General features: G+C 34.4%; 1 protein-coding gene across 1 annotated transcript in view; it reads right to left on the bottom strand.

The window, feature by feature from the left end:
• Positions 1–23978, bottom strand: part of LOC118735271 (alpha-N-acetylglucosaminidase) — a gene marked incomplete in the record, with an annotated part of 182890 nt that overhangs the window by 66224 nt on the left and 92688 nt on the right.

The raw sequence follows: 23978 nt of genomic DNA, 5'->3' as shown, positions 1-23978 counted from the left end.
ATTTTGTCCATGATGAAATCATCATTTTGTCCATGATGAAATCATCAGAACTAAATGAAATAAGTACGGGACCACCTCCAAGGAATCTCCTTCCCCAAAAAAAAAAGACTCATCGAATTCTGTTCACGTTGTCAAAAGCTATATCCCATATAAAAATTTAAGATTATCGTTAATTTCTTCATGATCCTATGATCGGACCTAAACCAACTTACTTTGGGACCACCCTTGAGGTACCACCTTTCCGATAAAAATCGGTTAACGTGGTCCGAAGTTATGCGGCAACATACCTTAAAAAAAGTATACATATATATATATTCCGACGAACTGATAACCTCCTCCTTTTTTTGAAGTCGGTTAAAAACAAAACCGACTTCAATTCTCATAAAAAAAAATATATATATATATATATTTCATGATCCAATGATCGGATTAAAACCAGATTAGTATGGGACCACCTCTGAGACACTACCTTTCCGATGCAAAAAGAATTAACGGAATCGGTTGACGTGGTCCAAAGTTATGCGGTAACATACAAAAAAAAAAAAAAAAAAAAAAAATATTCCGACGAACTGATAACCTCCTCCTTTTTTTGAAGTCGGTTAAAAAAGGGATGCAGCGGGGGGCAATTGACACTTCCTAGGACATCACCATGTTAAATTCGCCAGTTGCTTGCATGCAAAAGAGATTTATCGCGAACCAGTACTGAGTCTAAATGTACTAGAAGCGCACCAGTTCAGAACTAGAGATTTTCCCCACAGGGAATGTTTTCATGTATGTGCATATGTTTGAATGGTTGTATAGCTTAGGTCTTTGAGGCGCGAAAAGACCAAAAAAATATAATTTTTTCGAGGAGCTTTTTGCTCCGTTTATTTTCGAAATGCTTTTACAACTGAATTCTAAAACTCTAATAATTTAACTCTAAACCTTAATTCTAAAGCTGCGCTGCACCAACATTCCATTCCCACGGGAGCGTAGACGCGTGGTCAGCACTTTTGGTTTGCAGTATGGCCTTCAGGTGAGGTGTCATATCACCTGCATTCCACTACTTTGTAAGGGTGGGTAACTCTGCTGACTCAGTAACTCCAACTCACTTTAATGAGTCAGCACAGTGAGCTGGCACAAGTGTGCTATCGCACAATTGGTATGTACATCGAAATTATTGATGATGTTAGTAATCGAAATCGATTTAGAAAAGGTTATCCTTAGCTTCTGTTCATTTGCAAAATAATTCCCTACTTAGTTTTGCTTGAGAGTTGTCACATAAGAATCTGTTAAATGGGCTATGCATGTAAGCGGTTGCCCAACGCATAGCACTTCACATGTAGAATTCTGTTTGGTTTTGATTTTTACGTAAAAATGGTATAGCAGTGCAAGTATGCATAACTGGGCTATTCGCCTTGCTTCTTTTTAAATTTAGTGGCCGTATATTCAATTGATGGTTAGTCTAGTGATGCCATCTATTATGGTACTTTTTGGAAGATCTTATTGTATGAATGTGTGAGCTCGTCAATTGAGTTACCACATCGACACAGTTCTAAACAATGCAAGCCGCATCGAGCTATGCAGTGTCAGCACATAAACTGAGTTACTGAGTTACAAACTTTTTCAGAGGTGAGTCTGAGCGTGCGGCGCAGTTCTAAGAGTCAGCACAGTAACTCAGCACAGTGCTGAGTTACCCACTACTACTACTTTGGAGATATTGTTGTTGTTGGCAAAGGCTAGCGTATTTGGTGCTAACTCCTCCGCCCGTAAGTTCGAGCGTCCTCGTTCGATGATCTTACAAAAAATCTTGCTAAATTTTGAGTTCCGATTTCATTTGTCTCGGTTTGCGGTGTTACATTACTAACATTTTGCACACTAATTTTCTTTACAATTATTATTATGCAAATTACAATTACAAAAAATGATAATAATATTATTGAAAAAAATATACAATTTTTTTTTTTTTTTAATAAATTTAAATGTATGGTTTCATTTGTTTGGAATTTCTTTATTGATTCCAAAGACAAAATCTCTTCTAATATGCTATTATTTGCATTTGGCTGTAATATTGCTGGTATTGGCTTTTTTGTTGTTATTTCCTTAGAATTAAAAAATTTTCCATCGATTTCTATAGTCGCGTTATGGTATTTTATTAAGCATTTTCGATTTACTAGTAAAGTTTCGTTATTTATTTTTATAAAATTGCTAAATTGATTTAAAAATATTAAGTTGCTTGAAATTTCTTTAACTGATTTTATATGTTCATTATTTATTTTTGTACAATTTTCAATCTTACTTTCTAACAAGTGTGCAATGCACGTATAGTTTCATATATCTTCTATTATATTTTGTGAATAAAGTGATAGGGTATTATATGATTTACAATCATTAAATAGGCCAAAAATTTGGTTAGAACATAACAATATCGATTTAAAGTTAATTTTGTTAATTAATTCTTTTTTCATAACTGGTCGTATTTCTATTGACCTGCATTCATCTTTCCGAGTTGTTGGTAAACTTATAACATAAATTAAGCAATTTTGGCTTGCTGCTCGTCAATATTTACAAATGGTATATTTTCATTTTCTACAAAATGTTTTGTTATTTCTAATTCCTTGTTTGATAAAATAAACGAATTAACTATATAAGCTTTTGCCCAATGGATTGCATAGGCCGTGTTAATGAGTTCTTCCTTAATGATTTCTAATTTAAACTTTATTCGCAAAACTACGTCGTTCTCGATTTGTTTGTCTTCTTGTATAGACTTAGTTAATTTATTTGTATTATCAATTAATTCATTAATTTTTTCATTTATCATTATTTATTATAACTTGTCTCTTGTTATTTTCAAGTACGTTATTCATTTTCTCTGTTAATATATTATAATCACTGTGGTCAGGATTTCCTGCGATCCATTTCCACGCTGTCCCAATAAAGTTAGTGATCTTTTGTTACTTTTTTTATTTACTCTAATTCTGTCTAGAAAGGTTTTTGATTGCTCTATTAATGATAATAGGACTGGATAAAGTGGATGTGTAGCCAGTTTTCCATTGATTACAGTTTGTATGTTTGTTATTGCGTCATCATAATGGTCTTATTCAATTACGTGTATTATTTTAAATGTTCCTGTCTGCAATTTTGCTGGTCCGGAGTCAATTGTTACCAATTGGGATGAACTATGATCAAGTATCTGCACGTTCGCGGTTGTTGCCGTAGCAAAAAATTTAAAGGAGAAGGGTTGGCTGTATTTTATTTTTTATAAGGTTTTTGTGAATGATTCTATCGGTCTGTATTAGAACTGTTGAGCTTCTATTTTACTTGACTATTTCTTTCCTATATCATGAAGTTAATTTATTACCGTATCGTTTATTAATTTTAACGTAAATTGTCTGTCCAACGTTATATTCTTTAAATGGGCTTCTATTTTTGTTATGAAGTGTTAGGTCTTGCTCTTGCTTTTGTCTAAGTCTCTGAATGTTATCTTGTCGTGCTTTTTCGTATTGTTCAGGGTTGGTAAATATTCTGCGTCCAAAGAATGCTTCAATAGGCTTTTGTCCTGTCGTTGAATGTATTGAATAATTATACTCATATACTGCTCTGTCCAGTTGTTCGCTAAATGATCTTTCTGTCTTTTCAGATTTCAAGCATCTTAAAATTTCTGATAGGGTTGAGTGGAAACGCTCAACTTGGCCGTTAGCTGTACTAGTATGTGGAGGTATTCTGTATATTTTTATTCTGAGTTGATCTTCTAACATAAAAATTATCGAGTTAGAATTTAATGACTTTTCGTTACCTATATGATAAAAATATAGCAAGGTAGAACCGTTCTCTCAATTTGTCGGCCATGATTTTTTTTTTGAAGTTTGCCAGCATTTTAAAATCATATAAAAGTGAAAAGAAATAAATGAAATTGTTCGAAATTGTTGTTGCTTGAGATTGAAAATGAAAATGTGTGTGTGAGTTTGTGAGTAAATTTAAAAATTAAATTGTTTGGAAACGCCAAGAATTTTAAAAGTGACTCTCAGCGGTTCTACCTTACTATATTTTTATCATTATCTATTATAATATTTTGCGGTGCACCAAAATTTAAAATTATCTGTCTAAGTGGTTCTCTAATGTCTTCTGCTGCTCTGGATTTTAGTATTTTCGCTTGCGCGTACTTAGAATACTTATCGACAGCTGTTAGTATTAATTTTTTGTCTGCTTTATAAATATATATCTAGGTGAACTATTTCTCCGGGATATTCTGGAATTGGGGTCGCTTGAATCTGTGGGTTATTGGGATGCCTGTCGTACTTGTTCTCTGCGAATACACTGCATTGTTTAACTATTGTTTTGATTTTTTGTACCATTTTGGGAAAATAAAATTTTTCCAAAAGTTGTTTTTTATTTTCTACTGCATTTCTATGAGCTCTCTTGTGTTCTATTAGAATTTGGGTTTCTTGATCTTCATCTGTCCATAGGTCCTTCAGTTTTGTTGGTGTAAATCTAATTTTGTAATTACGAAAATGAGGTGGGTAAATTTTCTGAATTTGTCCCATTATTTCTTCTGTTGTAAATATTCCATTGATTACTGAGGGGTTAGGGCGTCTATTTAAGATTGATATTAGGTCTTCTGTGAGTAATTAGGTTTGATAATTATGTGTCTATGATATGTTGGGAACGGTAATTTGAACTGGTAACTATCTTCCTGTCCTGTTAATAACCAAATTTGGTTTTTAAAGGCATTTATTGGTGCTTCTACTGCAGGTATCAAATTATGTGACGAGCTTTCGTCAGAGTTGGTGGCAACTGATAATGAGTTTATTTCAAATGGTCTTGAGAGTGCGTCTGCAACGACGTTAGCATTCCCTGGCTTATGCTTAATTTCATAATTGTATTCTTCTAAAATTGATTTCCATCTTTTTAATTTCGAGTTGTTGTTCTTGTTACTAAGGGCATAGGTTAACGGCTGATGATCTGTATATATTATTATTTTTGCTTTACCATACAGGTAATTTCTAAGGGAATTGAGTGCCCAAATTATGGCAAGCACTTCCTTTTCGTTAACTGCATAGTTTTCCTCGGTTTTATTTGAAGTCCTAGAAATAAATGTTATTGGTTTTCCATTTTGCTCTAACACTGCTCCAATGGCATATTTGGAAGCATCTGTGGTAAGGTTAAATTCTTTCTTATAGTCCGGATATTGTAATATCACGTCTTTTGATATAAGTGCTGATTTGATTTTATTGAACGCTGTTTGAGCTTTTTCGGTTAATTGTATATTGGTCTTTTTCGAGATATTTTTGGATATTCTGCCTTCTTCACCTCTAAGTAAATTTGTAAGGGGTTTTGCTAATTTAGCGTAATCTTTTATAAGCGTCTGTAGTATCCTGAGACTCCTAGAAATGATCTGAGGTCCTTAAGGGTTTTAGGATATGGGACATTGGCTATTGCTTGAACTTTGGAAGGGCTTGTAGAAATTCCAGCAGAGGAAATGATGAATCCTAAAAATTCAACTTGTTTTTTGTAGAATTCTCATTTATTTGCTTGAACTTTTATATTTGCTTTGTTAAGTGTGTAAAAAATTTTGTCAATATGGTCAGAGCGCGATTTTTCGTCCTTACTGAATAATACTATATCGTCCATATAGACATAGCATATTTTGCCTATATATTGTCTTAATATGTCGTCTAGAGTTCGTTGGAATATTGCGGGAGCGTTTTTTAGTCCGAACGGAAGTCTAGTGAACTCATATTTACCGTTGTTCACTGAAAAAGCTGTTTTTTCACGTCTGATTCCTTAAGGGGAATTTGATGGAAACCGCTTTTTAAGTCGATTACTGAGAATAATCGATTTTCTCCCAATTGCGATAGTACCTCGTTTATTTTTGGTATCGGGTACCTGTCTGCAATTGTAACCGTATTTAGTTTTCTGTAATCGATAACCAGTCTGAATTTCTTTTCACCTGATGCGTCGTCCTTTTTGGGAACAACCCATACTGGTGAGTTGTATGGAGATCGTGATTGTCTGATAATGCCGTCTTCTAATAATTTATTTATTTGTTTCTCCACTTCTTGTTTGAGGCTAATAGGGTAAGGGTAGGATTTGGAATAAATGGGATTATCTGAATTTGTGCGTACTTCTGCTATTACTTTTGTTGTGTAGGTCAGTTTCTCGTTGGGTTCGGAAAATAAGTTTCGGTGCTTCTGAACTAAAGTTTTAATTTAATTTTTCTCTAAATCATTCATATGTTCGTCACGGATTTGTATTGCGTTAACGTCCTGGGCTTTATACTGTCGGAGTTGAACTTTGCATTTGTTTGCTACAACCATAAAATTTTCTTTAGTATGTATGACTGCTGATAGTTGCTTTAAACTATCATTTCTAAGTATTGCATAAAAAGTTGTAAGGGTTGGCAACAGGAGAAATTTCCAATTACATTCCTTGATATTGAAAAGATTCAGAAATGTGTGGTGTGTAATTTTTATTTTACCAACGACGGAATTCGCGTAAAAGGGTTTATTGTTATCTTTGGGATTTTTTACTAAACTTGGTTGAATATGGTTCTTATTTGAACCTGTATCAACTAATATTTGTAAAATTTCACCGCTCTTCGTTCTGCATCTGGTGGGTCTGGGTTTGTATTTACATGAAAGTTCCTCTGAACTTTCGGCTGCCTTTCGTTTCTGTTCGATGCACTTATGGGTCGTTTAAATGTTACCTTAGGATTTGGTCTATTTGCGTAATTTATGGCGTTTGTCCTTAGGCTAACGTCAACATCCAAGGGCTGAGGTGGTATGGCGGTCTTGGCTGGTGGATGGTTTTGTTGCTGGTTTGACTGATTTTGATTTTGGTACCTATATTGCTGGTTAAATTTGTTTGGGATTTGAGTTGCAAATTGTTGGAGGTTAGGGTGGTTATAATTTTGTTGTGTTCGCTGATAGTTAAATGGATTAGTTAGATGGGCTAGTTCAGGATGGAATTTTATCTGTGAAGCTTGTTGGTTTAGTGGCAAAGGGTACTCTGGTTTGGTAAACTGTTGTCGAGAGGTTGACGGTGCAATAAAGGATTGACTATTGGCGTGGTAGGCTCTAAAGTTTTGGTTTTCGAGTTTCAAACAAAGGTGTAGGGCTTCGGATAGGCTTTTTGGTACTTTAATACTGAGAAGCCTAGGAAGGTCGCCGGAAAGTCCTCTGACGAAGGTATCGAGGGCTTTAGCACGATAATTTTCTGTCAAAAAGTGAACTGCTTCTTCTCCTACTTCCATACAACCTATTTTGTTTAGTATAAGTGAAAGGTGCGAGTATACTTTTTGGTAGAACTCATTTATTGTTAGTCTGCCTTGTACGAGGCAAGTCATCTGGTATTTTAACGTACCTATATCCCATTTGTCTGCGTAGTGAGTTGTCAGGCAACGGGAAATTGCTGTCCAATCTAAAGGCGTGTTGTATGATTCTAATGCTACGTCTGCCTTTCCTATTATCTTATTCCTGATGACGTTCAAGATGCCAAAGTAGCGGGGCGTGCCCTTTGAGAGTTCGTATATCCTCAAAACGCGCTCTACGCCTTTTTTCCAGGAGCTAAACTCTGACGCGTTCCCAGAAAATTCCCGTAGTGAGCGTACTACGTCTGGAATCTTGTCCATTTCTCTCATATTATCTCTAAACTGTTCTTCTATTGTTTGTTTATTATCGGGTTTGTGTTACTGTTAAGAGCGTTTTGAATTAAGCTCGGCCCATTCAGTTCTATGGCCTGGGCTATCATGGTTCTAATAATGTTTGCCAATTCTGGCGAAATTTGTGCGGAAGGTCCTGCTGTCGCAGTGGGAGCAGTATTACCTAGCACAGGTGGCCTAATTAAATTACTTGGATTAACCATTTTATATTTCTTTATTTAGTTTTTTCTGTTTTATCGGTAAAATTAATTTAAAAAAATTTTATTTCATTTTCCTTTTCTTGAAAAGATAGTTTATTAATAATAATTTAATTTATTTTAAAAGCTGATAATTTTTTTCTTTTGCACAATTTTCTACGCGCAAGAAATTCGAAGAAATAAATTTGCAGAAAGAAAAAAAATTAAGTAACTACTTTTCTATATATTTATTTATGTTATTGTTTTTGTTAGAAAACTTTTGTTATCCCTTCTAGGAGGGGGGCTTTTTTCTCTCTAGAGATTCCGGTCAACTTCTGAGTTGACTACGGAATCGCAGAGCTAAGAAATGTTATATTTGTTGTTTACGTTTTTTTTATGGGTTTACAGCCCGTGTTTTATTTGATATATTTATATTATGAATTTTTTGTAGTATTATTGTACTATTCACTCAATTAAAAAATTTCGAAAGAAAAATATATTTAATTTTTTTCTTTTTTTTATATAAAAAATTCTTGATTTATTTCTATAATTTCCACAATTCTAGGAATGATTTTTTTCAATCAATATTTTTTCCTTATATTCTCTACTTCACAATTTCACAAATTTACTTTTTGCTTTCTAGGATAATGAAATACCCTTGTTATTCACAAATATATATGGCAATAAATTTTCAATATGCCTTTTTTTCATTCGTATAAAATTTCCTTATATTTAAACTTTCCGTAGATGGGTGATTGGTTTTTAGCTGGCGTCGGTGTATGGCGGCCAGGAAATTCCAAGTTTCCTTTTCACGCCCGTGATGATCAATGGCACTCGTAGTTTTACTGTCCTTTTGTCTTATGGTTAGCGGTACGTTTTTATACCCGAGCGCACTTGTGCACAAGGGTATATTAATTTTGTTCACATAACGGTTGTTTGTAACAGCCAAAACGAATCGAGATAGATATAGACAAATGTGTACATAAATGCTCAGAATGAATAGAATGTCTGTCTGTCCGTCCGTCTGCCCGTCTGCCCGTCTGCCCGTCTGTCCGTCCGTCCGTGTACACGATAACTCGAGCAAAATTTGAAATATTTCAACGAAATTTGGTATGTAGGTTTCCGTTAATCTAAGGTAGGTTGGTATTGAAAATGGGCGAAATCGGACTGTAACCACGCCCACTTCCCATATAACGGTAATTCCCAGAAATACGAAAACTGCCATATTTTAGTAACTACTGAAGATAATTCACTCAAAATTTATATTTACAATAATTTTCAGACGAAAAATAAGAATATTATAAATTTTTGGAAAATGGGCGTAGCCACGCCCACTTATGGTTCCATGTGTATTTCTTGGTAACCGCTGCACCAATTTCTTCCAAACACGGTTGTTGGCCTTGGTACAGCATACTAAATGGCCGAAAATTTAAAAAATCGGACAATAACCACGCCCACATCCCATATAACGGTAATTTAGAGAAATACAAAATCTTCGATAAATCAGTAAATATTAAAGCTAATTTATTCAAAATTGATGCTTGCAACAATTCTTTACCAAGAAATACGTTTGTGATAAAATTTTGGAAAATGGGCGTGGCACCGCCCACTTATGATCAGATATATGTATCTCGGTAACCGTTCTACCAATTTGTACCAAACTCGGTATTTTTATTGTGCTTGCCACATAAAAGCAAAACGTTGAAAATTATTGAAAGCGGACTAAAATTGAGGCCGCTTTAAATATAACGGTAAATTCCAGAACTGCTTGAAACTTCAAAATTTCGAAATTTAAGGACGCTAATTTACTCAAAATTGATACACCCCGGCTTACCATGTAGCGGTAGCTTTCGGTAAGGTGTAAAACATATATTTAATACGTGCGCCGGGTATTTAATGTTCGGCTCCGCCCGAACTTAGACTTTCTTACTTGTTTTGAAGTCGGTTTGATTCGCGGAGCTTTTTTTTATATTTAGCGGCACTTTACAGCAATTTTTACTTCGCGGCGCTTTTTTTATATTTAGCGGCACTTTACTGCAGCTTTTACTTCGCGGCGCTTTTTTTTACATCTGGCGGCACTCGTTTAATTATTCCGCGGCGCTTTTATTTTCATATTCAGCGGCACTTTTTTTTTAATGGAGTTACTTTTAAATTTCGCCTTAATTCACCACTTTTACCCACCCGGCTAAGCTATTTAGCTCGGGCGCCACTTAGGTCTTTGAGTTGCGAAAAGACCAAAAAATATAATTTTTTCGAGGAGATGTTTGCTCCGTTTATTTTCGAAATGCTTTTACAACTGAATTCTAAAACTCTAATAATTTAACTCTAAACCTTAGTTCTAAAGCAGCGCTGCATGAACATTCCATTCCCACGGGAGCGTAGACGCGTGGTCAGCACTTTGGTTTGCGCGTGCAGTATGGCCTTCAGGTGAGGTGTCATATCACCTGCATTCCACTACTTTGGAGATATTGTTGTTGTTGGCAAAGGCTAGCGTATTTGGTGCTAACTCAAATATATTTGTATGTATGTACATATTTTTGTGTATGTACATATGTATGTTTGTGTGCATGTATATATGCACATATGTATGTAGTACAAACGAAAACAAATCTAATAAGCTGCTCGTTGATATAAATTCGAACTGTACTGATTGTCAAAAATTATGTGTTTGTTGTACATTTGTTCATGTTTGTCATTGTGCGTGTAATTTTCTAGAGTAGTTTTGTGCTCTCGTAATCCCCTTGTATTAACTCGTCCTTCGTTGGTATACTCTGATGAACATATCGCTCCCTAAATAAAAAACCCGCACAACTCAAAATTTGTCAAAATCTATTTTTCCATAAAACAGTTCACAGACCGTATACCCAACGTCCGCGAAAATTTCTTCTTCATCACTACCTTCTTTAACTGGAAAAATACTACTAAAACTTTTTATAGCGTTTTCTTTTCTCGAAAAGAGGCTGCACTTATTCTGCCTTGTGTTAGCGCTGTCACATTTTCATGTTCTTTTCTCAGCCCTTTCACAAGGTGTCGTGTTCTTTTCTCAGCAGGTTGCGCTCTGATCCGGCGAAAGTGCTGCCTTTTCTGCCCTCAAATAAACGTGAGGGTGAGAGTTGCATGGTTGATTTTTAATTTAATCCTGTAAAAATGCAATTATTTTCCCTATCAGAAATAAGGGGTTTGCTTTAAAATTGTTAAAGACTTACAGGCCAAGTGAATAATTCGGCTTTATTTAGTTCTATGAATAAATTGTGATGGAGTAGTATATTTTCTGTTTCATTCTCATATAAAGAACGCAACATTTTCTCAGGTTTCAGGGCAACGCAAAGCAAGAGTTCCCATATAAAAGGGCAGAACTTTTTTTGAGAAAAGAAAACGCTATTAGTTTTGGTTGCGTTGATGGCGCAGCATCAACAGTTTTTTGCCTCTCCTGAACATTTAGCATTTTTTGAGTTGTGACGGTTTTTGATTTAGTGTGCGATATGTGAGGATGATAACACGGCTAACTTGTATAAGGTAGTGTTACAGTGAGTGTAGTGAAAGCCATAGACGTAGCGACCGTGGGTTCAGCTTGGTGTTGTTTTGCTCGAGATTGCACCGTTTGTGGGCCTGTTGAATGAATTTATGGCTTGGTTGTATGAAAGATCAAAAAATTTGGATTTTCTGGCAAGTTGTACAACTTGTCGCTACATTAATGGCCATGTTGTACAAACTCATTTAATTTGCGTTTATTTTGTACACTAAATAACCGAAAATTGATAACTCAGCAGAAATAGGTACGTGCTTTCGTTGAATTTTATAAATGTAAGCCGAAACTATGAAATTGGAAAAATCAGATTTTACAATGAGACTGCTCGTAAAATTGCAATGTTTGTGGCCAAACGTCCAACTTGATTGCGAATTGATTTGAACCAACGTTTTCGACTTGCATTATGTCAAAAGTGTTTGTTGTAATTCATTCTGTCATTTACTACCATTATGCGTAGGCCAATTCATGAAATCATTTCATGCGTTTGAGTAGAAACTGAATGAATGAACACCATTTCATGATTTCAATTAACGCGAAATAGAGTTTATGCACTTAGTTTTTACTCAGATCAATGAAATGATTTCGTGAATTGGTCTACGCATACATGTGATACTTATGCTTTTAATTTATAAGGTAATCTTATGTTTTTATACTCTTGCTACCACATGAATATATGAATTCGTGATAAGAATATATGAATTCGCCTTGAAAGATAGAAAGCGAGTAATAATAAATGCCGAAGAAAGGAATTCGTCTTCTTTCAACTTAAATAAATGCATTTTGCAAACAAAAGATATCGTAAGGATCTATTGATTGCATTATAAACATTTTCATTTATTTTTTAAACATACAATTACTTCCATTACAACCCGGTCCTATGGATTCTAGAAGCGCGAATTCATATAAGGTGGTGTTACCGGAAAATGAATAAATAAATTATATGTATATCAGAAAATTAATAAGATGAAATGAAATTATTGTTTGATTTCTAACCAAACCTATGTATGTATGTAACTCAATCGCCTAATGGTTTGCCGAACCGTAAACATATGTTTACACATCCAGTTTTGTGAGTAGGTACCTGGTACTCACACCTTTTTTAGGAAGTTTCACTTCTATCATGTGTACGGTGTTGCACACGCATTTTTTTATTTTAACCGGCTTCACAAAAAGGAGAAGATTATCAATTCGTCGGATTATTTTTTTATTTTTTTTTGTTTTATGTACATATGTTACCGCATAACTTTGGACCACTTTAACCGATTACTATAATTCTTTTTCTAAAGGAAAGATGTTATCTCACAGGTTGTCCCATTCTAATTCGGTTTAAATCCGATCATTGGGTCATGAATAGATTAACGATAATCTTAAATTTGTATATGGGAATTGAGGCCGGTTTTGTTTTCTGCTTAAAAATTACTTGTTTATGTTGAAAATGCTGTCCCATATAGAAATGTAAAAGTAAGGCCCCTATTGTGAGTTGCATTCGATCTTCGACACTCATTCGATGAACAATAGCGCTTGTTCAAAATAATATATTTTTTAAAAATCGAGCAAACCAAATAGTGTGCTTATACATATTTAGTAAATTTGAGAAAATTAAAATGAAATTATAAAGAAAGCGAGTTTACAAAAACGTGGTAAAAATTAGTACAACGACGTTCTGGTTCAATGATTCGTCAGAGGATGAGAGCTTGGTAAACTGGCCAGGAGTAGAAAATGTTTAAGAGGGTTTAAGTGTAGTCTTTCGAATATATTTTGACATAAAATATACTAAAAAAATTGTCTACAGATCTGTTAAAAACTTCCAACTGTATAAAGAGGCGTTTGTGAGCCAAATCTATTTAAAAAATTTTAAAACTATCAACAGCTTACGATTCTGTTCTCAGAGATCGTGCCAACTGAGTATTGGGATTTTCTTTCCCAAGTAAAACCAGGCTTTCGAGCTTGTGTTTAATATGCACGACGTTAGAACTGCATGAAATTAATAAAAATTGCTTAGAATTAGTGTCTACCCGCCAAAAAGTAAGAAAACAAATGCAAAATTGTACATTTTTCAAAATTTTCTAACACTTCGCTACACCATCGAAAGGAAAATTCTGTTCGAATCGAATGCAACTCATAATAAGGGCCTAAAAGTCACTAGTATTTTTAATGCAATCTTGCCAACAGCAGTGTTTTCTGCATACACTTGCATCCAGAACTCTCTTGGCTCCCTTCGCAGTATTTAATATTCAAAGTGCTGCCTTCACTGATGTCCAGAAGGTTTTCAAAAGCTTAATTTGTCATCTCAGTAGGTTTACTTTTCGGGTCACATGAAAACGGGTTTGTTATCCAGCTGAAGACATCCTTAGATTCAATGTTGGGAAAATATTCATAGCGTTAACTTCGAAGTTACATACGTTTTTCTGATTTACTTTGTTTATTTATGGGGTTTCCATCCAAATTACTAGAAATTCTAAAATATACATGTCACCAATAAAAAAAAATCTCTACATGCTAGAAAAACCCAGAGATGTATTTCGCGGGCCTCTTTTATATTCGCAGCGTCATCCAATACGGGTTTTAAATCTAGTGGCGGCATCTTCCTAGTCGCTAGGAATACCCACATCGTAGACATTACTCCTTTCGTTTTTCCAACCACCGCAAATATCCGCACACTTGCTCCATTTTAAACCATTGTTATGTACAAATTTGTTGATAGCTTTAAAAATTTCGTCGCTAGTGGCGTAAGTCTGAAGTACTTCGTTCTTCTTCGATTTGCATTGCGAATTGGTACCTCACTAACACGAGAAGACTGACTCTAAAATCGTGTTGATTCGTTCTTTGATTTTGAAGTTCCAAAGAACAAGTAATATATACACGTGCGCGAAGCTGCTGCACATGTTACGAGAACAGCGCAGCCAGCAAAAAATCCGAAAATTAATTCGAAAACGGGAAGAAAAGTGGATGAAACGCGGATTAGGTCTACAAAAGTACCGAAAGTGGTTGTGAAAAGGGTACGTATTCGGCTATTTTTCTGAAAATTTTCTGATTAAATTTTACGTTGACAAAACGTAATGGGGAACTACGCTTAAGAGCGAAATATCTCTTAGCTGCAAGCTATTTGTGTTTTGTATGGGGTTTGACGAGCCGCTGAAATTTTTTGATTTTCTTGCCGCCATTTTTAAGTTTGATCAAACCGCTTGCGTTGTGTATGGAAAGTCTAAAGAAGCTACTAGCGGCACCCCAAGCATACGCTCGCGGCACCCCAGGGTGCCGCGTCTCCCACTTTGGGAAGGCCTGATTTAGAGTATACAGTATATTTTGAAAAACTTGTGCACGTAACCGAAAAAGGCACTTAAGCGAATTTTCTTTACTACTTCAATGAGGAAGGTATCCGAATTCCTATGAAACCAAATATTGGCGGAGCACTTACCATGTAGAAATTACTGCAAGCGAAATTTTTACCGAATGTTATCTAATTATCTATATAACTACATAAATTGATAGCCATTTTCGTTGTTCTGCGAGATGAGAAAAATAAATAAAAGGTTGTAAAATTAGGTAATTGTAGGGCCAGTGCAGGTAAACGTAATAATTTGATTGATAATTAATACTAGTCGCACAATTTTTAAGACAGGTATCGCCAATGTGCAGGTATGTTGAATGCATCTATCGGAGCAGTTTCATTATAAATGTTAAAAATAATGCTTTTGATGCGCATTTTGGGGTAGGTATCTTAAATGTGCACTTAAGCATAGAGGCAGCAAAGCAAAATATACTGTACATATGAAATTATTTCTTGCATATACGAGCTTTCATTGGATATCACCTATCGAAACTTTGAAAAAGTGCATTGAGTCAAGTTAATACGCTGACCGAAAAAACAGTTCGCATCTCTGGTAATTTCATGGTTTGTACAAAGTATGTGTCCATTCATCACTTTGCATTAAATTCTTTGTGAACAGTGAAAAACTCACGTTTTGGGGGCTTTCTAGCAAAGTGGTTACACTGCATGTGTGTGAATTGAAATTGTGAAGTGAGTTGAAAGTACGGAAGAAGCAAATAATAACTAAAGGCGGAAATATCTGTAATCTGAATGTACTCTGGCTTGCAACGATGGATAAGTAAGTCAAAGTTTTAGTAAAATACTAGCTTATACCCGCGGGTTTAACCCCTCGCTTTTATACAAATATGAAAAATAATTTAATGGTGTTAGATTTTACTTCTGTACCCATTTCGGTATAGCTCGTTATTTTTTAAGCGAGTTAAGGTATTTAGGCCGTTTAAAACTATGAAATTATAAAATCTCGTCTGCGCGCTAGGCATACGAAAGATAGCAATCCCTCTAAGTTTACATTAAAATGGTTCCAGGTATACGACGCGTGAACGTGTAACCTTCTTGGAAATTCCACGGCGGGTTCTAATAGTTCCAACTCAAATTTAGTAACCTGACCTTGATAAAATACCACTTCTCATTACTGTAGCAAATGCCTCAAGAGAGCTTTAGATTATAAGGCCGAACCCGGCTCTCCATTTTCCATTTAATGAAATTTATTCTGTCAGTACGGCACTTATAAAATAATCTCCATAACAAATTTAAAATACTTATTATGTATTAAGAAGTTTTTAGTATGTATGGGAGGCGACATGCCTCCTTTTTTAATAACTCATATTTTTCCATGAGCAATTGATACATTTTGTATACACAACTCCATACCAAGTTCCAGTATTCTTCCACAAATACTTCCAGGGATATGTGGCAAGGAAAAGTAATTTTGTACTGGAAGTGCCACGCCCCTCTTTCTTATAACCCTAATCTTCTTCCATGAATTTAGAATTGATTTTACATACCCCAGTACCAAGTCCCAGTACTCTACCATGAACACATCTAGAGATAAGCAGTATAAAAAAGTAAATTTGTACGGGAGGAACCATGTCCCCTTTTCGAATAACGCAAATTTTTCTCCATGAGTATGGAATTAATTTTGTATACACATCTCGGTGCCAAGTCCCAGTCCTCTGCAATAAACACCTCCATAGTTATGCAGCATAGAAAAATCAATTTGCATGGGGGTTGCCACACCAACTTTTCCAATAACTCTCATTTCTCTCCATGAGTATGGTATTAGTTTCACATACATACATACATATGTATTTCCATACCAAGCTTGAGTGCTTTACCCCAAACATTTGAAGAGATATGCAATATGAAACTTTCAGTCGGTATAGGAGGTGCTACGCCAATTTTCCAAAAACCTCCATTTTTCTCCGTGAATGTGAACATGATTTCACACAGTGTTGGCAAACTGTTAATCTGGTTAACGATTAAAAATTAACGATTAAAATGTTAATCGCGCTTAACGATTAAAATTAATTAGTCGTAATTAACTGTACGATTAATGATAAAATTTGTTTAATCTTAATCGCTGGCTGCGATTACGTTTAATTAATTTAAAACATTAATAACACAGGTCAACAACGTTTTGTTCTAGGAAAGTGTAGGGCCATTTTCGAAGTAATTTTTTGCGTAGAATCCGAATCCGGGGTTTAAATTGCTCTATCACGTCAGGATTTTGAGATATCCTAACCTAAAAGTGCAAAAACGCTGTTTTTGCCCATTTTTGAGGTAATGTAGCTACGCAGATTTTGCTCTTCATAAAAAAGTAAACGTGGTATTTTAAAGTATAAATCTTCCTCTTTTAAATGCCGTTGAGTTTGCTTAAATATCTTCGATATTCGAAAATCCATTGAGATAACATGAGACGTGATACGGTCGATTACATTCACAAACATGGAGACTTCAAAATGCGATATCTCAGTGAAAAATTAAAATATTTGAGCAAACTAAACGGCATTTAAAAGAGGAAGACTTATACTTTAGAATACCACGTCTACTTTTTTATGAAAAGCAAAATCTTCGTAGCTACATAACCTCAAAAATGGGCAAAAACAGCGTTTTTTGCACTTTTAGGTTAGGATATCTCAAAGTCCTGACGTGATAGAGCAATTTAAACCCCGGATTCGGATTCTACGCAAAAAATTACTTCGGAAATGACACTACACTTTTATAGAACATTCCGAACCCATTTTTTTGCAGACCTGTGTAATTAATCCAATTAAAAATAAAATCTGATTAATTTTTCTAGTTTGTCCGAGTTTGAAACCAAACACCAGTTATAGTAATTATTTTGTGTCTTACGCTTATAAAAAGCACATAATATAAAAAAAATTATAATTATTGTTATTAGTAATACATAAGCTGGGAACTTTTACAAACCTAGTTTGTAAAACGTTTGTTGGTATTGCTTAGATTGATGAGGAAACCCGACTTAGCCATACCGGATTAACTTGCTTTGTGTGCACAGGGAAATTCCAGGATAACTTAATTAATCACCAAACCTACTTGATCAAATTAAGAGTTAATGATTAAAAATTAATTTTTTAATCGCGGTTACAATAAACTGTTTAGTCAGATTAAAATTAATCAAGATTAACTGTAATCAGATTGAATTTTATCGAATTAACTAACTGATTAAAACATCAATCGATTAATGCCAACATTGATTTCACATACATATCACTATACCAAGTTTCAGTTCTCTCGCACAAATACTTCCAGAGATATGTATATAATATGAAAATTCTAATTTGTATGGGAGGGACCTTGAGTTATCGGGCTTACTTTCAGTCTAAGACCATCCTTCCGAAATCCGTAGTAAGTGTACTAAATTTCGTTCTGATCGGAAAACCGGTTAAGGAAGTAGCCTATTTTTCAATCCAGGTCATAAACCATCTTTGAGCAAAATTTCATTTTCGAACAGGTGGCAATTCCTAAAAAAGTAGCCTATTTTCCAGTCTAGGTCATAAGCTATGTGTGTGCAAACTTTCATGCGTATTAATTTAATTAAGCTTTCCTAATACGTGATAACTCTTATAATAGTAGCCTATTTTCCAACATAGGTCATAAGCTATCTCTGTGCGAAATGTCATGCAAATTTGCTCAGTCGTTTCCGCGTATTAATTTAATTAAAACTTTTTTAACAGGTGGCAACTCTTCCAAAAAATTAACCTATTTTCCACTGTAGGTCATAAGCTATCTGCTCGCAAAATTTCATGCAAATCCGTTCAGACTTTTCCGCGTATTAATTTAATTAAACTTTTTTATCAGGTGGTAACTCTTAAAAAAGGTAGCCTATTTTTCAACCTAGCTCATAAGCTATCTGTGTGAAAACTTCCATGCAAATCAGTTCACGCATTTCCTCGTATTAATTAAACTAAACATTTCTAATAGGTGGCAACTCTTAAAAAAGTAGCCTACTTTCTAACCTAGGTCATAAGCTATCTGTGTGCAAAATTTCATGCAAATCCGTTTAGTCGTTTCCGTTTAATAACGTTTTTTAACAGGTGGCAACTCTTCCAAAAAATTTGCCTATTTTCCACTGTAGAGATAGGCCATCTGCTTGCAAAATTTCATGCAAATCCATTCAGTCGTTTCCGCGTATTAATATAATGAAACTTTTTTAACAGGTGGTAACTCTTAAGAAAAGTAGCCTATTTTCCAATCTAGGTCTATCTTCGTACAAAATTTCATGCAAATCCGTTTAGTCGTTTCCGCGTGATGATTTCCCAAACATTCAAACATACAAACTTTCACATTTATAATATTAGTAAGATAAGATAAGCTCAAGATTACCTGTCCACGAAGTAGCACATAACGTTTTGTATCAAAGGCCTGGTTTACAAAATAGACTCAAATTCTTTATGTATGCAGCGCAATCTAGGCCAAATGGAAAGCCTCGAGCATCTGCTCTTCAAGTGCCCAATTTATTATTCCTTTAGGGACTAATACCTAGGACCACTTCTAAAAGAGTTAGAAAGCAACTCAATGTATGTATATATTCCAATTGACCGATCAGTTCAGAAAGCCTGCTGTTTATAAGCAGGGTTAAATAAAATAAATGAATTAATGATACCGAAAAAGATTATACCCCTGGTTTTTTTTTATTAAAAAATATTTAGAGGTCGCTCAAAGCGTTCAAAGTTTTCCATTCATCTATACTCTATACTAATTATATAAAGAGAAGTCCCTTTTTTTTGTAACAGGTAATCTCGCGAACGGCTGGTCCGATTTTCATGAAATTTTTAATACAAATAGCTTTCGGTAACCACCATGTTTTAGGCTAAAAAAAATTTTACTTTTTTTCGGGTAGGTGGACCAAGGACCGGTCTATTCGAAAAAATCTTATTATAGTCCGATGTGCTTAAAATTTAGTACGTAAGTAGCTTTTTAGCATATATTAGCACATATGACCCATTTTTTTCCGGGAAGTGGTCCAGGGACCGATCTATTCGAAAAACTCGAATTTACGGTCCGATTTGCTTAAAATTCGGTGCACAGGTAGCTTTTTAGCATATATTAGCATATATGATCCATTTTGTCCGAGAAGTGGACCAGGGACCGATCTGTTCGAAGAAATCGTATTTATGGTCCGATTTGCTTAAAATTCGGTACGTAGGTAGCTTTTTGCCTGGATAAGCTTATAGATTCCTGTTTTCCAATTTTCATGCAATTTCGAATATAAATAGCTTTAAGTAACGACCATATCAAGGGGCGAATTCGTCACTAGGCAAGATTTTTTTGCGCCAATCTGAAACAACGGATACTGTCAAAATATAATTATAATATATAATATATCTCAACTAATATATATTTAGAAAGCCGTTTGTTAGTTTTCGCAAGGCTCGAGAGCGGCTAAACCGATTTTTTTGAAACTGCCACCTGCCGCACGTGTCCCAAGGATGGTTTTAGGCTGAAAAAAATCTATATGTAAAGGGGGTGTGGCACTTCCCATACAAACCGAATTTCTCATGCTACATATCTCTGAAAGTGTGCATGGTAGAGTTTTGGAAATTGGTATGGAGATATACGAAATCAATCGCATACCCTTGGAGAAAGATTTAAGCTATTGTAAAAAGGGGTGTGACATCTCCCATACAAACCGAATTTTTCATACTGCTTATCTCTGGAAATTGTTTGGTAGAGTTCTAGAGTTTTGTATGGAGATGTACGAAATAAATCGCATACTCTTGGAGAAAAATTGGAACTATTGGAAAAGGGGGCGTGGCATCTTCCATACAAACCGAATTTTTCATACTGCCTATCTTTGGAAGTGTTCATGGTAGAGTTCCGGAACTTGGTATGGAGATATACGAAATCAATCGCATACTCATGAAGAAAGAGGGCAGCTGTTGGAAAGGGGGGCGTGACACCTCCCATATAAATCGAATTTTTATACTGCATATCTCTGAAAGTATTCATGGTACAGTACTGGAACTTCGTATGGAGATATGTATATAGTTGAAATCAAGCCCATACTCATGGAGAAAATTTAGGTTATTTGAAAAGGGGTGTGAGGCCTACAAACGTACCGACCTTTAGCTATCTTTGAATGAATTTTTTTATTCTTCTGTAGGTGTGTTTGTGAGTGAAATCCTCCTAAATGGTTGTACGGATTTTAACGAAACTTTTTGTGTATTTGAGTGGGTCTCTGGATGGTTTAGTTTCACAATTTAATCCGACAGTTGGCGCTGTAGTTGAGTTATTACTAAAAATCTTATTTATGATCCGATTTGGCTAATGTTTTAAATATGTATGCAATACTATTGCAAAAACGTGCTTCCAAGTGGTGCTGAAGTCGAGCTATTACTAAAAATAGCCAAGTGAGAAAAGGGGCCGTGAAGGTCAGATTAAATCGACCTGTTGCACCATTGAGTATATCGAACGCTCCTGCGTTGCAATTGGCCCAATGGATGTGATTTACCAATATTATTATGCGTTCAAACTTTTAAGGTATTTCGTCTGAATTAAGTATATGTATATTGCATTTCTGTAGAACAATGATTCGCACCCATTTTGAAATTGCCACCTACTATACTGTAAACCTTCTAGGACATTCACTATAGAACCGGGTTGCCGCCAGGGAGTGAAGAGGAAAAAATGTATTTCGCTTTGCGAATAACCGTGCTATGAAATGCCGCACAACTGGAGAATTTCAAGAACGGATATAACACTTTCCTTAGGTTATTTAAAGCGGAAAATGACCACAAAACCTTAATCTTAGCAGACAAATGTGCCAATGAAAATCGTAAACGTGAATTGTTGGTGAAAATGTTGGACCAAAAAGTTTCAATAAAATATATAAAAATTTTGGGCGGGACGAAGTTCGCCGGGTCTGCTAGTTTTATATGAAGAAAAGCAAGTTTTCGTAGAAATGGTATAGAATTCTCTAAAATCAATATTTTTTCAATCGGAAAACATTGCTTCTCTTTAGGTGACGGCCAATAATAATACCCAATTGTTTATTTTACCATTTTTTAATACAAGCGATTTTTTATGGGCCCCCATTGAATTTTTTGAGGGTTTTAGGGGTCCTATAAGAAATAGTTAATAATAGAAAAAGGTTAAATAAACAATTGGGTAATATTATTCAAATCTCCATAAGAGAAACAAAGTTTTCCGATCGAGAAATATTAATTCTCAAGAATTCTATACCATTTCTACGAAAATTTGTTTTTTTCCCCATATAAAATACATGGAAAACTTTGAGTGATTTGAGCGACCCCTAAATAATTTTTGATTTCCAAATAAAAACTACTTTTCGGTAGAGGTTGAGAGCATTAAAATTCCGACTTTCAATGTACATACATATACATACAGTCACTCACAGAAGTATTCGTAAATTAGTTTTTTCACAATATTCAAAATGTTTTCCATCATAAATCTTTTTAGCTAATTTTCATTTAAAATATAGCTCATTCTATAACGAAAACCATATAAATCATTCTTGCAAACTATGTACAAAATTCATAAAAATGAATCAAACTTAATAAAGTTTTCATAAAGATTTCAAACTTTTTATTCAGAATTTTTAGAAAAATTTTCGGTATACAGTTTTGTAGCCCGTTCAATTTTAGTATAATAAAGTGCAAGTGTCAAGCAGCTAAAAATTACTGCAGATTTTTAGATTTTTTTTTGTCGAGGGTGTTGAGCATTTTCTTCCATATAAAAATTTTTGTTAGAAAAAAAAGAGTTCTAAAAATCGGCGGTAATCTTTAGCCACTTGAAACTTGCACTTTATTATACTAAAATTGAACGTGCTAAAAACTGCATACTGAAAATTTTTCTAAAAATTCTGAATAAAAAATTTTAAATTTTGATGAAATTTTTTTTAAGTTTGATTCAGTTTTATGAATTTTGTACAAAGTTTGCAAGAATCATTTATGTGATTTTCGTTGCACAATGAGCTATGTATATTTTAAATGAAAATTAGCTTAAAAAGATTTATAATGGAAAACATTTGGAATATTGTGAAAAAAACTAAATTACGAATACTTCTGTGAATGACTGTATGAACCCGTATTGAATTTTTATGAATATTAATTCAACTGTACTGGTATATTGATCACTTTCTTATTAATGCAAATAATGTATCAGTTTATTAAATTGTTACCAATTGTCTGAAAATAATAAAAAAGTTAACAAAATAGTGAGCTACTTTTTAGGTACATTTGCCATCAAAAAGATACATTTCTATTGTCAAATTAGGTACAATTTAAAATTTCGATTTTCCAACTCCTTTTCTACATAACTACTACTTTTTAAATTTTTTTGGTTTCTTTTCAAATATGTTTATATATATGGGGCAATTTACATCAAATGTCCCAAGCGCGCTGAGCGGTGCAAAACAAGCTACTTTTCGACTAGCTGGGAAGTAGACAGAAAATGGGAAAATTCTAAACGAAAATTTATTTATAATTTTTCTCAATTATGGTAATTCTTAATATTAGTTGTGTTTAATGAGCTGCTCTAGGTTACGCCAGGTTAAGATTTCTCACAAAATTGTGTTTCATGAGGATTTTTGTTGGTCTATCTTACTGTAGTTTTTGTTCCATGACTGGAACTAGAGCAACTTAGAGCACGATTTTCTGCACCAGCTTTTTTGATGGAGTAACTTAGAGCAAGCAACCGTTTTGAGAATTTCTGCCTGAAAAGTGTTTCATGAGATTTGTGAACTGAGTTGCTCTAACTTGCTCTATTGTTTTTTTGACATCTGCTCGATTCTGCTCCAACTTGAGCTGCTTTGAACTTTTTTCGGTCTCCTTAACACAACTATTATTTTTAGTTATCTCAATCGAAAGATCAAGTCTTTTTACATAGAAATATTAATAAAAAAAAGGATTTTCTTTTTACTTTTCCAAGTTATAAAGCCTTTTAGAGCGCGCTAATCTACTAACGGGTCATAATAATATTGTTATAACTTTGCAACTACTGGACTTCCTTAAATAGTCATCTACAATACTGTTTTAAAACAAAAAATTGTTTTCAAACTTTATAACATAACTTTTGCATTTGAAGACAAACACCCTCTAAATTCTCATACAAAAGTTTTAAACCTGTAGTTTTATTTGTACTGAGTATTAGGAAGTGGTGTTAAATTTAAATTCTAGTTTGTAGTTTATTGGGTGAAAATTTCAAATCGATCGATACACAAACGCCTGCGATATAGCGAGTTTAAATGACAATTTTGTTAAAATTATCATCAAGAATCCCTTCAGTCCAATAAAAAAATTTCAAACAACGCCACTCTGT

Source organism: Rhagoletis pomonella, unplaced genomic scaffold (genome assembly GCF_013731165.1).
Source record: "Rhagoletis pomonella isolate Grant_MI unplaced genomic scaffold, Rhpom_1.0 Rhpom_scaffold_00003, whole genome shotgun sequence".
Taxonomy (NCBI): domain Eukaryota; kingdom Metazoa; phylum Arthropoda; class Insecta; order Diptera; family Tephritidae; genus Rhagoletis; species Rhagoletis pomonella.
Note: the sequence above shows the minus strand (reverse complement) of the source record. Positions and strands in the feature narration are given on the sequence as shown.